This window comes from Neomonachus schauinslandi, chromosome 8 (assembly GCF_002201575.2).
Source record: "Neomonachus schauinslandi chromosome 8, ASM220157v2, whole genome shotgun sequence".
In the NCBI taxonomy this organism is placed as follows: domain Eukaryota; kingdom Metazoa; phylum Chordata; class Mammalia; order Carnivora; family Phocidae; genus Neomonachus; species Neomonachus schauinslandi.
The window spans coordinates 40,427,104-40,443,212 of NC_058410.1; the positions used below are offsets into that span (position 1 = coordinate 40,427,104).

General features: G+C 37.5%; 1 protein-coding gene across 2 annotated transcripts in view; it reads right to left on the reverse strand.

The window, feature by feature from the left end:
* PKIB (cAMP-dependent protein kinase inhibitor beta) overlaps nt 1-16,109 on the reverse strand; it is a 102,264-nt gene that overhangs the window by 64,528 nt on the left and 21,627 nt on the right. Inside the window, exon 2 of one of the 2 annotated variants that reach the window (XM_021693467.2) lies at nt 15,171-15,268. The gene's annotated coding sequence lies outside the window, so the exon portion shown is untranslated. Of the gene's footprint in view, nt 1-15,170; nt 15,269-16,109 lie in introns of those variants that run through there. The other variant, XM_021693466.1, reaches the window with a different exon arrangement.

Sequence of the window (16,109 nt, forward strand, 5' to 3'; positions counted from 1 at the left end):
TGTAAAGGAATTCTGTAGATGTAATTAGCATCTATAATCAATTGATTTAAGTAAAGGAGATTATCCTTGGTAATCTGGGTGGGCCTGACATAATCAGTCGAAAGAACAGAACAGAGGTTTCCCTGAGGAAGAAGAAATTCTACCTGTAGACTGAAAATTCAGTTCCTGCCAGAGAGTTTCTAGCCTGCCAACCTGACCTATGGATTTTGGACTTGCCTAGCCAGCCTCCATAATCTCATAAACTATAATCATATAATCTCTCTCTTGGCAGGAACTAGCAGGGAAAGAAAGGGATGAGTTCAGGGCTTGAAAGTCCCAATTCAAGCTCTGCATAAATTACCCGAATGCTTCTATGTCTTCCCAGAGGGATACCCTTGTCTTCTGTAGCTGTAGGGTTGAGATTTCAAACCCAGAATTTCATCCTATAAATTGCTAAATTACAACATCTGTTAAAGTGAGGGTATTGATTGGGAAAGAATGGGATTCTGAAAATTGCAATACAGACATATGAGAAATTCCAATGAAGTTGAGGATGTCAAACCCCTAAATTGTGCTGAGTCATCTTTGCCAGTCATCCACTTCTGTCTGAAGAGGTCCATCCCTGCTTTGCTTGAAAAACTTGTAATAGTCTCTCCTGAAGTAGAAGCCTTGCAAGACATTGCTGATTCTCCTCAGGATCTACCCCTGCCACCCCTCTTTGTTTCTAGACCAACCAACAACTAGACTCATGTTCCAGCAGTATCCAAAGGGTAAGGTATAAAGTGTGGCCCATGAGAAAGTATGCTACATACCAAATAAGCAGCAGTATTTTCTAAATTGTTGGATAACTGTGGCAGAAATGTAAAGTTGAATCAGAATGAGTTTATTGATATGGGTTCACTAAGCAGAGATTCTGGATTCAATGTTTTAGCTCAAGGGTTAGAAAAAGGTCTAACATTTTGGTTGGTTGGTTGAAACATGGACCAACATTAAATGAAATTAAAAGGCTACAACTGACTGCCTTGGTATACTATAGAATAATTGTTAAAGTGGCTTATTATGTAATACCTGCTTACCTCCCCCAGGACCCAAAGGACACACCTTTCACTATGATGTAAGAAATACATTTGTGAGGGGAGTCCCAGTATCCTTGAAGAAATCTGGGGTCACTCTAATAAGTCAAAAATTACAGTGAGAATTGCTGCCACTGAACTGAATCCCTAATTACAATGAGGAAAATTGGATGCTGGGGGCAAGTGGCAGCACTTAACCACCAAAGACAAAGTAGATGTGGTTGCCATAATGGACAGCAGAGCCAAAACAATACTTAGAATTGTCTGACTTGCCCAGAGAAACCGATGGCATTGGGTATGTGATCATGGTGTCCCTAGACAATGGATGGGCTATCTAATACTTGATCTATATCAGCCTAAGAGTTCTAGGACTAATGAACAGACGTCTCTCTTGAATCATCAAAACAGAGTCACAACCTCTCAATCAATCCCTAGCCTTGACCTAGTTTATAGGTGCAGAACCCTTTGAACGAAGGGGAGGCCAACTCCCCTTGAGAACGTGTTGTACTGACAAAAATTCATATGGTTGATCTTTCTCCCAGCCTATGAGTGCCGGTGGCAGGCAGGAAGGTTGTCTGGAGATGTGGCAAGCCCTGCTGGTGAATTACAATGCAAACCCTGAGGCTTTTGGAAAAAAGCCCTCCCTTCCTCTGCAGATACCTACTCTCCTTTTGAGAAACAGCTTTTGGCTTACTATGGGGCCTTAGAAGAAAATGAACACCTAATCATGGGCTACCAAATTGCCATGAGACCTGAGCTGTTTATCACGAACTGATTGCTGTCTGACCCAGCAAGCCATAAAGCTGGGCATGCACAGCAGCACTCCAAAATCAACTGGAAGACGTCTGTATGAGATTAGGTTCAAGCAGGCCCTAAAGGCATAAATAAATTACAGGATGAAGTGACGCAAATGCCCATGGCCCGTACTCCTGCTACAATACCTAATCTCTACCCATCCATACCTATTGTCTCAGGAGGACTTCCCTAAAGCTAGTTGATTGAGGAAGAGAAAAGTTGGGCCTGGTTTTCAGGCGGTTCTGTGCAGTATGCAGGTCCCACATGAACGCGGACAGCTGTTGCAAGGCAGCCCCTTTCTCAGATATCTTGGAGGCACAATGGCGAAGGGAAATCCTCCCAGGGGGGGCAGAACTTTGAACAGTGCTGCCAGGTGTCCATATTGCTTGGAAGGAGAAAAGGCCAGAGGTATAAAACTGTCCTGACTTCTAGGCTGTGGCAAATATTTTGAATGGTCAGTAATTTGGAAAGAAAATGCTCAGAAAATTGGTGGCAAGGAAATTAGGGGAAGAGGTACATTGGTACTCAGACCACTCTGAATGGGCAAACATGAAGCAAACATGAAGATATTTGCATCCCCTGTGAATGTTTACCAAAGGCTGCCCTCAGCAGAGGAAGATTTTAATAATCAAATGGATTGAATGACCCTTTGTGTGGGTACTGAGCCTCTTTCCCCAGCCACTGCTGTCATTGCCCAGTGGACTCATGGTAGCAGAGGTGAGGATGATACATGGGCTCAGCAACACAAGATTGTACTCACTAGGCCAACCTGGCTACAGCCACCGCTGAGTGCCCAATCGGCCAGCAGCAGATACACACTGAGTCCCCAGTATGGCACCATTCCCCAGGAGCTTCTTTCCCTAGGGACCATATTTCTCCCAAAATTACCATCCATGGATTTACAGAACGTTTTCTCTACTATCATGATATTCCACACAACATCGCGGCTGATCAAGGAGTTCACAGCAAATGAAGACCAACAATGCTCACTCACTGGTAACACCAAGTCCTCCATCCCTCTGAAGCAGAGGGCATGATACTACAGTGGAATGGCCCTTGAAGACTCAGTCACCATGCTAGTGAGGTGGCAGCACCTGGCTGGGCTCTGGCAATATCCTCCAAGAGGCTACATATGCTCTAAATACATATGCCCTAAATCAACATTTAATTTGGGCGCCTGGGTGGCTCAGTTGGTTGAGCGACTGCCTTCGGCTCAGGTCATGATCCTGGAGTCCCAGGATCAAGTCCCGCATCAGGCTCCCTGCTTGGCAGGGAGTCTGCTTCTCCCTCTGACCCTCCCCTCTCTCATGTGCTCTCTCTCTCTCTCATTCTCTCTCTCAAATAAATAAAAAAAATCTTCAAAAAAATCAATCAATCAATCAATATTTAATTTATAATACTCTGTCTCCCACAGCTAGGATTCATGAGTAGGAATCAAGGGGTGGAAATGAGAGGGGCATCACTCCCTGTTACCAATCACTCACGATTAGCAATCAACTAGCAATCTCATTTGATAAATAAATGCAAGGTTTCTCTAGACAATATTCATGATTATAAAGAAAATCTTTTAGAAAGAACCATGGATTTCCTTCTATTGAAAACAGTACTTGGGGAAATAATGACTGAAGCTTTGGAATTTCATAATAGCCGAGTTAACAAAAAAAAAAAAAAAAGTGAACATCAGTATAAGATTTAATTCAAAATCTAAGGAACAGGAAACTTTAACAGAAAGCTGTGAAAAGCTAAGACAGAGACAAAAGACTCAATTTCCAATTTTCTCTTTTAGTCCTTGGAGGTAGACATCTTAGTTGGATGCCGAACATTTCCAAGTAACATAAGTTGGCCTGAATTCCCCTAAATGATGATTGCCAGGGAAAGGCCAGTGAACACTCCATGTCGTTGTAAGGAAATTAATTTCAGCAACCTCTACACTATTTTCTCCTCCATTTCAAGTAAGCTTAGCCAAAAACAACCACCTACTTGCTAATCCTGTCATTTTTACACCCTCTTCTCTGATATATGACCTCTTAGAATAAATCCAAGGAGAGGAAGGAATAACAACACCTCTCTATTGTATGTTTCACTTAACCTAGGCCCCATGTGAGCAGTTCCAACTGCATGGAATTCAATCTTAACAGAAGGTTACTGCAAGCCTTAAAACAAAACAAAAACAAAAAACAACAACTGCAAGGTTCCTTACATCAAAGTTGCCTTCTAATCTAACTCATTAGAAATAAAGCACAGTTTAGTAATTAACATGCTTGAGTTTTTCAGTTTTCAAAAGACAGTCACATGAGTCTATACTGAGGGCTATCAAAGTCAGCATCTGTAAAGACCTGCCTGGCTCCCTGCTCCAGCTTCCCTCCAAGCCATGCAACTTCCAGACTGAGGATGTCACAAGTCCTCTTTACTCTGAGGTCTCTCTCCCCTTCCCCCATAACAGAGTCTCTGCTTTAATGCCCTGCATAGTACCCTATTCCCTCCAAAATGGGCCTGTACACTAGTCTACCCAGTTTTCCCAGGGCCTGAATTTCAGGCCCCAGCCCCAGCCCTAACCCTGGGGCCCCACTATCTGTGATCAGACCTCTCTGTTTATCTGCCTGGTTATCACCTGCTTCCAGACTCTGTGTCATCATGGCACACCCACCTGCTGGGACACCATCTGCTGCCCCTGGCTGGTCTTCCTGGACTCCGACCCCCTGCCTGTCAGGACAGCCTCCTGTAGCTGTCATCATCCTCCCTAGATAGTAAGCCCACTAGCTTGACTGGATTTTCTCCCATCAACTGAAACAAATTCCAATTTTAATAGCCTCTTTTACTCTGGTAGGCATTGCTGTCCTGTTAAAAAAAGAAACTAATCCATCCCTCTACCAACAAGCTCTTATTCTGATGTTAGACTGCTCTATGCCTATAAAATATTTCAATTTAATAGGTTTCAAGCTTAATTAAAAGATATTGCAAGTTCTTTAACAAAGAGTTATGTATGTGTGAGAAGCTTAAAAAGATAGAAGCCATATACCAACCTGTACTAAAGAAACCTGAGAGACGGTGGAATATTTTCACTGATACTACAGAGGTGAAAAGCAATCATCAAATTCAGTTTTCCAAACAGCCTGCCATCTGCTAGCACATTTATAAAGACAGAAATTGAAAAATGAAATAAATGACATTAACCCTTTAGAAGGTAAACAGAATGTCTACACAATGCAAAAAACAAGTTCTAAACCCAGTTATAGAGGTGTCACAGTGTATACCACTATGAGATGGATAAGTACTTTGCCTAGATTTTAAAACAATTCTTTAGGTATGCATACGTGCTTTAATTTAAAACAAAGAACAGGGGCACCTGGCTGGCTCAGTTGGTGGAGTGTATGACTCTTGATCTCAGGGTTGTGGGTTCGAGCCTCACATTGGGTGTAGAGATTACTTAAAAATAAACTCTTCAAAAATTTTTTTAATTTACTTTTTAAAAAGATTTTATTTATTTATATTTAATTTTTTTAAAGAGAGAAAGAGAGCACATGCAAGTGGGGGGGAGGGGCAGAGGGCAAGGGAGAGAGAAAACTTAAAGCAGACTCCCTGCTGAGCATGGAGCCTGATGTGGGGTTCAATCTCACAACCCTGAGATCGTGATCTGAGCTGAAATCAATAGTCGGACACTCAACCAACTGAGCCAACCAGGTGCCCCTAAAAAAATTTTTTAAATGACAAAAAAAAAAAAATCATCAATGTTCAACCACTTAGCCACTAATACTCTGTACACAATGTTTTCAATAGCATAAGTTTAATGAGTTCAAGGTGTGTTGAAAACAAAGGCAAGAAACAGAAACTTAAAATGATACAATCTTCCAATTGGAGATACTCTCATAGAAATCAAACCCAATGAAGTCCAATCACAGTAAAATTTTATTAAATAGTCATATAGGCACTTAGACTTTTTATAAATACCAGTTAATCTTCTTAATAACTGCATAGGATAGGTACTATTGTCAGTTCCATTTTATAGATGACAACCCTCAGACAGAAAGGTTAAGTAACCTGCCCTAGAACAAACAGCCAATAAATGGCACAAGCAGGACTGAAATTTGGCAATCAATGATTTGATCCACTGCACGTGCTCTATCTCTGAATGACTTACTAAGACTCATGCGGCTAGAAAGTGGCAAAGCAAGGTATAGAATAGAGATTTCACTTCCAACGTTCAGTGCGCTTTCCACCAAATCTTTTGTGGTGTTCAAATGTTTGCCTAGCGTCAGAGAGACCTGAAATGACATATGGTGGGCTAGTAAATTGCCACAAGCAAAACAGCCAAAGAGTATTATAAAGTGTTGTTGAAATTACAATTGATGTGATGAGATTACGTTATGATATGCATTTAAATACTAACAACAGACTCTTCAAACTAACATATAGCAATGTTAAGTGAAGTGGCTCCTTTTGGGGGCAGTCAGCTCACAAAGTTGAGCCATGTTCCACATAATCTACAAATAACATATAACCTCAAACCAGACTAAACCAAAGAGGAGCCTTCATAGGTCGGCAGTGTGGATATGACTGAGGGACAGTGTCCTTTCAGCCACCCTGCAGCCGCCATGCCCACACATATGGAACTGTTATACACTGAAGACTTTAATAATACTCAGCAGCTACAATATTCATGATGTCTTCCAGCAATGTGAAGATACGTCATCTGAGACAAGTAACAATAATCAGCTCGTGTGCAGCTCCTGGACAATGATTTCATCTTTTTAAAAGTTATATCCCTGACCTTTTAGGGTTGTGTTTTAAAACAACCACAAGCACTTCCCTACTAATGGATTTTTCATGACTATAGTTATAATTTCTATGCTATTCACAAGGTAGGATAATAGATTGATGTTAAATTAATTAAAAAAATAGTATGTGTTCTCAAGCATCTGTAAATTAGAATTTTACAGGCTGAACTTATTTGTAAAATAATCAAATTACCATAATTTTATTAAAAACCCACTTAGGTGAAACTTGATACTTAACACATGATAAATCTTCACTTTCAAAATACCATATAATTTATATAGAGGACATTAGCAATTGAATTTTATTTCCAGCAGGTAGTCAAGAATACTGGTTTTATTTATCTTACAATTGTATAAAACATCTTGGAAAAACAAAAACAAATTTGAAACAAGTAAAATTTAAAAACTATTTGCAAGCCTTTAATCCAAGGTTGCATTAGAAGTTTAAAATAAAAATGAAATGATGACTTATTTGTCCTAACTCCATGTACTATAAATTATCCAATTCAATACCACCTTACTATGAAGAACGCCAGAGATGGAGCCTGTTTAAAGGGAACTGCAGACCTGAGTTGGAACTGAAAACCCTTGGCTAATTGAGGAGTGAGTTCTCTGTTTCCCGTACAATCTTGGCACACCCAAACCTTGCAGCAACAGACATGTCATGTTCATTAACTTGCCAGTTGTTAACAAGAAAACTACAGGGTAAAGCAAAGCTGACAAGTAACTGGAAAATAAGTGACCTCTGATCACCAGTGAAACCTGATTTACCTGATCACATTCTGCTACCTATTGGGACAAATGGGACAGAGTGCTAACCCAGTGGAAAGAGGCAATAATGAGGTTTACCTGGGCAGGGGAGAGAGCAATCATAGGGAAAAAATGATGGATTAAAGCCATACTATAACCAGCTATTCTGAAGGCAGGGTATCGGGCTTTTTCCTGATGAGGTGGCCCTAAGAATCCATTATCTTCTTTCTTAAACATAAGAAAACATGATGAAAAGAACAATGGACTGGAAAGCTTTGTCTATTTTACCCCATGCTTGTTTGAATTTGAGATTTGGGCTGGGTATTTTGAGGGCTTCCATTAACCATCTGTGTAACCCAGAAAGTCATTCTACCTCCCAGAGCCTGGTTTTGTTGCTGTTGTTGTTTTGTTTTGTTCTTCATTTGTGAGCTAATTCTCCATTGTGATTTGCCTGGGAAAGTCTTAGTTTATTTACATTTTCCTGACTTCCCATCCGGCTTAGGTTTTGTCATTTTCAAAAGGTCTTAGTGCTGACAACATATAAAGACGTAAGTTAGAATGATGTTTTCTCCTAACTCATCCAGCAATAACATCCTGTCATCCATGAGCCCGATTTAGGAGCAAGGGAAGCCAGTAGATGTGAATAGCAAATGTCTTATCAAGGAAAACACAAATTTCACCAGGGAGAACAGAGCTAGAACTATATATAACCACATGGATCTCAAAAACATAGTGTTGGGAAAAGCACTCTGATACTATTTTTGTAAATTTTAAAAACACAAACCAGGACTAAATATTGAAATGGTTGCATAAGTACATGAGTAAAGTATAAAGTGGATTGGAACAATAGACACTAATGCATAAGATGCTTCTGAAAGGAGATTGAAATAATTGTGGTTTTTTTTAATTTCTTTAAAAAGAAAGATTAAGCAAATATTATAAAATGAGATGTGATAATTCTGAAGAGAGAGGAGGGATTTTATTCTTTGCTGATTTTATTCTCTGCATTGCTTAAATGTCTCAATATATAAATGACAGAACATGGGCTACCAAAACAAAAGAAGCTAATCAAAGGCAGGCCTGGAAAAGCAAGCCTACAGAATGGCTTGTTAATTGCAGCTGGTAAACAGAACTTGCAGTCAACCGGTCTGCTGAGTTGATGTTACAGGCAATCACTAATTGCTTTTTTGGCTCATGTTGGCAGGACCTGACTGTAGGACAACCACCTGAGGTTCTTTTGGCCTTCTTAATGGGTAATTCAAATTATTCAGTGGTTGATACCAAGCACACAACTGTAACACAGAAACTGATTGCAACACAGATATGACAACCAAAGCCCCCACAACTTTTAAAGTCATCCATTGTGCATAACACATTGTCCAAGGGCCTTTTTGATATAACAGAGGTTGACCATACGGGTCCCTTAGCATAATTCAGAGAGCTAGAGACTGAGCTAAAAAAGGAATCTTTCCAGCATCTAAGAACAGATAAATAATATTCAAATGCTAACAAAATGTAACAACTGACCCAACCTGTTTTATAATGTTGTATGTGTTTACCATTTTTCACTGCACATTTTAGAAAGATTTTGTTTTTATAAATCCCAGTATAGGGCAAGAGGGACTTTCTACATTAATGGGTATCCTTTTTATTTTCTGGACTGTTTAAGGCAGTCCAAGTGTTTCCCAAGATAAGACTCTAGGTTCCCATTATAACAGTACCATTTATCAGTGTCTATTATAGGCTAAACATTTTAAATTAGTTCATTTACACTTATTTTATTCAATTCTCACCACTGTCCTGTGAGACAAATACTAACATTATCCCCATCTGTCTGATGTAGGCATTAAGGCCCAGAGATGGGAAATTTGGCCAAGGTCTAGGAGTTAAGCACAAAGCTGGTGTGCCTGATTCCAAAGCAGTCTTAGAGTCTCTCACTGAGTTGTCTTCAGGGGAGCCCTTATTATATCAACGATCTCAATAACAGATCCTAGAACTTTCATCAGAGATAAGTTAACTAACAACCCTCCATCCCCAGCCCCTTACCATCCTATATATTCATTCCTTGTGCCACATTCTTTCCTAGTGGTGGAACCATCTCAATGACCAGAGTAGCTTATTATTAACTTCAGGGAGCTTTTACTTTGATTAAATAAAAATGGGTGTTCCTCTGATTTCCACCCACTCAACCTAGTTTTCCTTCTCAATCACGCAGAACAGATGATATTCCTCACATAACTAAAGAAAGTTAGCATGTCCTCCGCAAGACCTCCCCAAACTACTAAATAAATGTCAGCCTCTCCTCACAGTTCTGGCAGTTCGCAGACCCTGGGGAATTGCAAAGTGTCTTCTGCTGTGTATCCTCAGCGCTCACAACAGAGCCTGGCACAGGGTAAATGGGGTAAGTGCTCAGTAAATACTCACTGAACCAAGAAATGAGAAAATGAGTTTTGCGAACACCACGAACATTAAATGACTATTATTTTGATCACTAACAATTAGTGCTAAACTGTCAATGACCACCTCCATTCTATGAATGTGTTCCCTTTTCTCCCCCATTACGGGGGTGTCTGTGTGCTCTGCTCTTTTGTTGGTTGGTTGTTACTTGTTTGGTTGCCCATTTTCCCCTCCAGAACTAACCGCTTACAAATAGTTTTCTAACAATCTTCAAAGATGACAGTCCGGCTAGCACGAAAATCAACAAGATTTATTTCTCTGTCTTTAGGGCTGTGCTTGTTTGGGTTTTTTTACTCTTAACACAAAATGGTGAAGCTTCTCTTTTGCTTTTATTATGGGAAGAAAAAGTTCTATACATTTATTTTGGCTCGTTCCAGGCCTTTTTCTGAGGATGGTCAATAATATATACATACTAAGTGTATATCTATGAACAAATAAAATACATGCATAAACAAATATTTGTTTAGCAGGGTTATTAGAGCTAGGGTCTAAGCGGGATTATTTCTTTTAAGATTCAGACATTTCCAGGCATGTCTCATGAGCCAGCAGGATGAATGGATAAATCTGCCAAGGATATAACTTCATGAATACTTAAAAGTTTTTATAGGAAGGACACTGATAATGGCTTTTAGCCAATCCCCAAACCAAGACCTCTAAGAGAAAAAGCCACCTATTAACAGCCCCACTCTTATGTCAGAGAAGGAGAAACATCTTTAGAGTTGGTAGCTGAAGAGAGTCGAAGAAACAAACCTGATCCAAGGGCAATGGTCAGGTTAGAAAGGAGGGGAAAGTGGCTGAGTGTAGAACATTGGGCAATTTGACCCTGGAGTCAAAAAGCCATCACAGCTGGGGAAGAGACAGCAGGAGGGGAGGGTGTCCATGTCAGCTGAGGAACCACTACAGAAAGGCATGGGGCAGGGGGAGTGACCTCTGGAGGAAGAGCAGTGGCCAGGTATCTACACACTGACCAGAGACACTGAGAAGGACTAGATGTGAACAGAAAAAAAGACCCTAGGAAGTTCATGAGCCTACTGCTTCCTCTTTCTCATGAGACATTTGGGGCTCGGAGTTTAGCAATTTTTCTAACAGGTTCCAGGATAGAAAATTATTGTTTTGTTAGTATTAGTGTGAATTGTCATAGTCCAAGCTGATATCACCTGGGATATTTAAAATAAAGTAAAACTTTTTTTCTTTATTTCATTGTCCATTGATGACAATGAATTTTGCTTTCCCACTTGCTCTAGGGCCTCAGCATTGATGGAGCAAAGCTACTCTGGAGGGAGAGGAAGAAAACAATCTTTCTTGCACCATACTCTACAATAAAACAGGAAATACTTCTCTCCAAATTTGATCATTGTGATACCCCTCTGCAATTATCAACTATACCACAATCCAAGCAGGAAACTGTAATGATTTCAGCTTTATTAGAGATAACATATTTTAACACATTATATAAATTCAAACATTACTCAGTGATGTTGTAAATTACTTCTATTGAAAGTAATTCTTAACATATTGGCATATGTTAAGAATTATAAAACTGTCTAGCTGAAATCCCTTACTCTCCTGGAATGTATAACTCAAATTTAGTTGACCTTTTTAGCTGGAATAATTCTAATTTCTATGTCACTATCTGGTCATCTCTGGAATCCCATCTTTATTTTTAGCTAAGACATACTGTATATTCCCTCTACAAAAATGTCGGTAATGCTCTGTGCCTACAGCAGGTACAGTATCAAATGACGACTATTCCAGGATGGGTTCCACTTTATTAAGCCTTCAGACAGTAGTGTATTTGGAATATTAGTCAGAACTTGCTGATCTATTAATTCCCAAAAAATTAAGAAAAAAGAATTTTCAAATTTCACATTGTTAAGCATGCTGCTTGAGTCTTTTTTCTCCTTATATGTACAGAAGTTTTGATATGTTCATATTCAAGTCTATCAAGCTTCAATTATGGTTTCTACCTTTGATGTCATATTAGACAAGATTATAAAAGTATTCACCAATCTATTTTCTTCCAGTTATGTCTCACTGTTTTTTTTCTTCTTTAATCTGATAGATATTTGTATATTGTATGAATAAAAGATCCAACTTCAGAGTTTTTCCTAACATTAACCAACTATTGGAACTGTGTTCAGGTAATAGTATTTTCTCCACCAACATGAAATGCTGTCTTTATTAAACATCATCTTATATGCTTAAATCTGTTTGGGGAATTTTCAAGCTTAGTTCCTCTAAGTCTCTATTTTAGTAAAAAGTGCTATACCATCTTAGTAGTTGCAAGTTTATAATCTTTTTTAATACTTGGAAATGAAATTCCTTCTTCATTATTCTTTCTCAAAAATGTGTTTTCCCTTTCTTCCACATGAATTTTAAAAATCATTTTGCCAAAATCTCTCTAAAAATCTGTTTTTAAATGGAATTGCACTAATTTTTGTAAATTAATTTGGGGAATCCAACACCATTACAATATCTGCTATTCTCATCCAGGAATACAATGTAAATCTCCATTACTGCTAATCTTATTTTGTGTTTCTCAATAAAATGTTATTATTGTCTTCATTTAAGTCTTACACATTTCTTATACAGTTTACTGATAGATTGTAATATTTCATTGCTGTTATAAATGGGATTTCTTCATCATGTTTAGCTGTTATAGAAAAGTCAACAGATTTATTCACACTTGTCTTTTGTATGGCCACTTAACAAAGTTTCTTATTCTAATAGTTCTTCAGTTAATTTTCTTGGGCTTTTTAGTAAAAAAATGTAAACATTTTTAAGCGAAAAGATGTCTCGTCTTTTCTAATAATTATAACCTTTGAGAGACACAGGAGTTAAACTGCTTTAGTTCTAATCAGTTCTACCACTTACTAGCTGTGCGATCTTGGCCAAGTTACTTAGCTTCTCTGGGCCTTGGCTTCTTGATTTATAAAATGAAGATGATAATAGTTCATATCCTAGGATTGTGAAGGTTAAATGAGTTAATATTTGTATTTAGAATAGTTTCTAGTATATATAATAAGAACTTTAAAAATGTTAGTCATTTTTAAAATTTGTTGTATTGGCTAGAATTTATAGAATGATGTTAACTGTAAATGATGAAATCGGACACCCAGTAAGCCTCTAACATTTTTCTGTTTTCTTGAAATTGCTTTTTCACAATTTAATAATATCTCATTATTTCTAAATTACTATGTTGTATGTATGTGTGTCTTATTAAAAGAAATACAGTTGCATTTTATCAAATGTTATTTGGAATTCTATTAGGAAATAAAAAGGAGGAGTTCTATTCTTTAGCCTATGACTATGAAATTATTTTAATAAATTTCCCAATATTGAACCACTTTTACATTCCCAGAATAAACATCATTTGTTGTATTATTCTATTTTGTTGATTTCTACATTCCTATATCCAGTTGAATCAATGAATTTCTGTGATTCTCTTTTTTGCCCTACTTTTATTACTGTTTGGGGAGGTTTTTTTGTTTTTGTTTTTTTTAGTGTTATGCTTTTTATTAAATGAATCAGAAAAATGTTCATCTCTTTTGTAGAGTTCATAGAGAATGGGATAATGTGTTCCTGAAAAAAAATGTGTATTTTCAACCACTGATTATAAATACCTGATGAAAACAAGATACTTTGCTCATCTAAACAGGATATTTTAGCTCCTGCCAAATCTTCCTACCCAAGCTGGTCAAGAACATAGGCTTAAGCATCAGACAAAATTAGGCTCAAATCCTAACTTCACCACCCACTGGCTAAATGTGTGCACTTGGCAAGGTGCATTTTTATCACAGGGAAAAATCATACTTTCCTTACCTTCCTCACATGGAGTTTTTTATGAGGATTACAGGAGATTATGTTTATAAACCACTATACACTCCACCCACAATAAAGACTCAATAAATTATTTTATGTTAGTCTCAATTTTTCTGAAATACAAAATTAAAGTTTACAACTTTATTTGCTATTTTTTCTTAGTATGGAAATTTTAGTTATATATATATATTTTAGTTATATATATATATAAATTTAGTTATATATATGTAAATTTTAGTTATATATATATAGAGAGAGAGAGAGAGAAAGAGAAATGTTTTTGATAAAGTTATTGGTATAAATTGCTTCCTAATAAAAGGTACATTTCAATTAAGACATGTTACTTTCTGCAGTAATAAATTTAAAGGTGGACATGAAAGTAAAAATGCTCTGATAACACATGAAAACGAACATATTGCCACTGTCTACATGAAATTACTATGGGTTATTAAAAAAAAAAAAAAAAGTTGTACTGGTTTTGAGAAAAACAAGCAATGAGCCTAAACCAAATTTAATGTCTTCCACTCTTTCCTGTTCCCTTGGAGCTTTTTGTTCTCATGGGAATCTGAGAGTGGGAGGAGAATGTTAGAACCTTCACAAAGGCTGAGGCTTACTCCATGTTTTCTGATCAGCCATCTGAACTGCAACAGGGCGGTCAGTCTCTCTCTCTGGCTGGGAGAACGCAGCACTAAGAGATTGAAGTGGCCTCAAATATAAGTCCAACAACATAACAGAATTTTCGTGAAATATTAAGATTGCAACATGAATGTAGCCTCATTTTTAAAGGGCCCATGATAGATGAATATAAGCATATACAGATATAAATATAGATACATACAATATATATACTATGTATACATACGAGTATATGCAGAGATCTATATATATATTCATAGTCACCTGCACAAATGGGTGTCATATATATATATATATATACATCATTGTCATATATATGTTATTTATAAATATGAAATATGTGATATACATGGATATATAGACACATATCACCAGCACAAAGAAATGTGTTTCTCAAAAAAGAGAGTATTTCAGATTTATGTATACCAATCAGTGTCATCAAGAAATATTTGCTTGTATTTACTATGGTCTCTGAGGAGATTAAAATTGACCCGATAGGTAATATAATGACTTTCTCTTCTGTTTTAAAGGCTATAAATTTAAAACATTATTTTGGTATCCTGACTTCCTCTGCTAAGAACAACTTAAATAAGCACAGCTAAGAATGTAAATATCAAACCAAGCTCGGTCTCTGTACTAATCACTGGTCTCTGGCAAACACAGGATGAAAACGTCTATCTCAAATTCTCAGCATGCATTATTTGCTATTAATTTGACAATAACAATAGATTCTATTAAGCTGCAATTAAACTGTATTGATTTGTTTTCTAAAATAAAGACCTACCACCATACCTCTTGTTGGCTGTCCTCTGGCTTTATAGTAACAAAGATATTTTTAGGGACATCCTCAACAGCAGGATTGATGGATCAAAAGCCTACCTACCTCTGTCTTTCTGCCCCCTGTGTGGCCTCAATAACTTGATGGTTCCCAGCTTCCCCCAGAGTTCTCTTGATCGAGTGCCTTTCAGTATACTGTGATCCCTGAAAGAAACAGAGGGGAAAAAAGATTTATTAAGATTAACATCTCTCATTCCTTGTCTCTTTTGGAAAAGAATAAATGGTTCCTGAGGCAATAACACTGTCTAATTCAACAACACAATGCCACACAATTTTAAAACAACATTCATTGTTATTTTTTCATTCCTCATCCTGATTTCTTTTTATACTCTTCTGATTTATAGCAGGAAGCGGATAAATTTCCTTGAGTAAGCAGTTCAATACTCCCTTATAAATGAGGAGTGTGTTTCTTCTTATTTGTTCACTGTTCAAACTCATCAACTGTATTCTGAGCAATCTGTCTTCTGTTTTGCTTCTAAGACTGGGTAACAAGAGCAGTCACACACATTCTTACTAAATGGTAAAATCAACAATACAGCAAGATATATATTTTTATTCAGCTTTTCAAATTTCCATTAAAAATAGATTCATGAGCTGAGTGACAACCTTTCTCAAATGTGTGATTTTAAAAGCAATAAATCCCCACAGCAGTCCATCTTTGAATTCCAATGCCAACGAGCAAGGACATTGTCTTTCCCATAATATTTGGAGTTCTGGAAGAGAAAACAAACCCCATAAAATTCAGCCTGCATGTAATGCCTTGAAATCAAGAGGTAACTTGAAAACTTGCTGTGAATAGGCATCCGACCCACTTGCTTGGTTTTCCTGTTCATATCCTTTTCAGTACTTATATAACAAAAACCCCTATTTTACAACTAACAATACAGGAAACAACTTGGTTATTTTCATTTCCACATATATTCCTGATGGAGGTGGCTACAACTGATCACTGGGTGAACCAGACCCCCTTTTGCCTGGGCAGTCT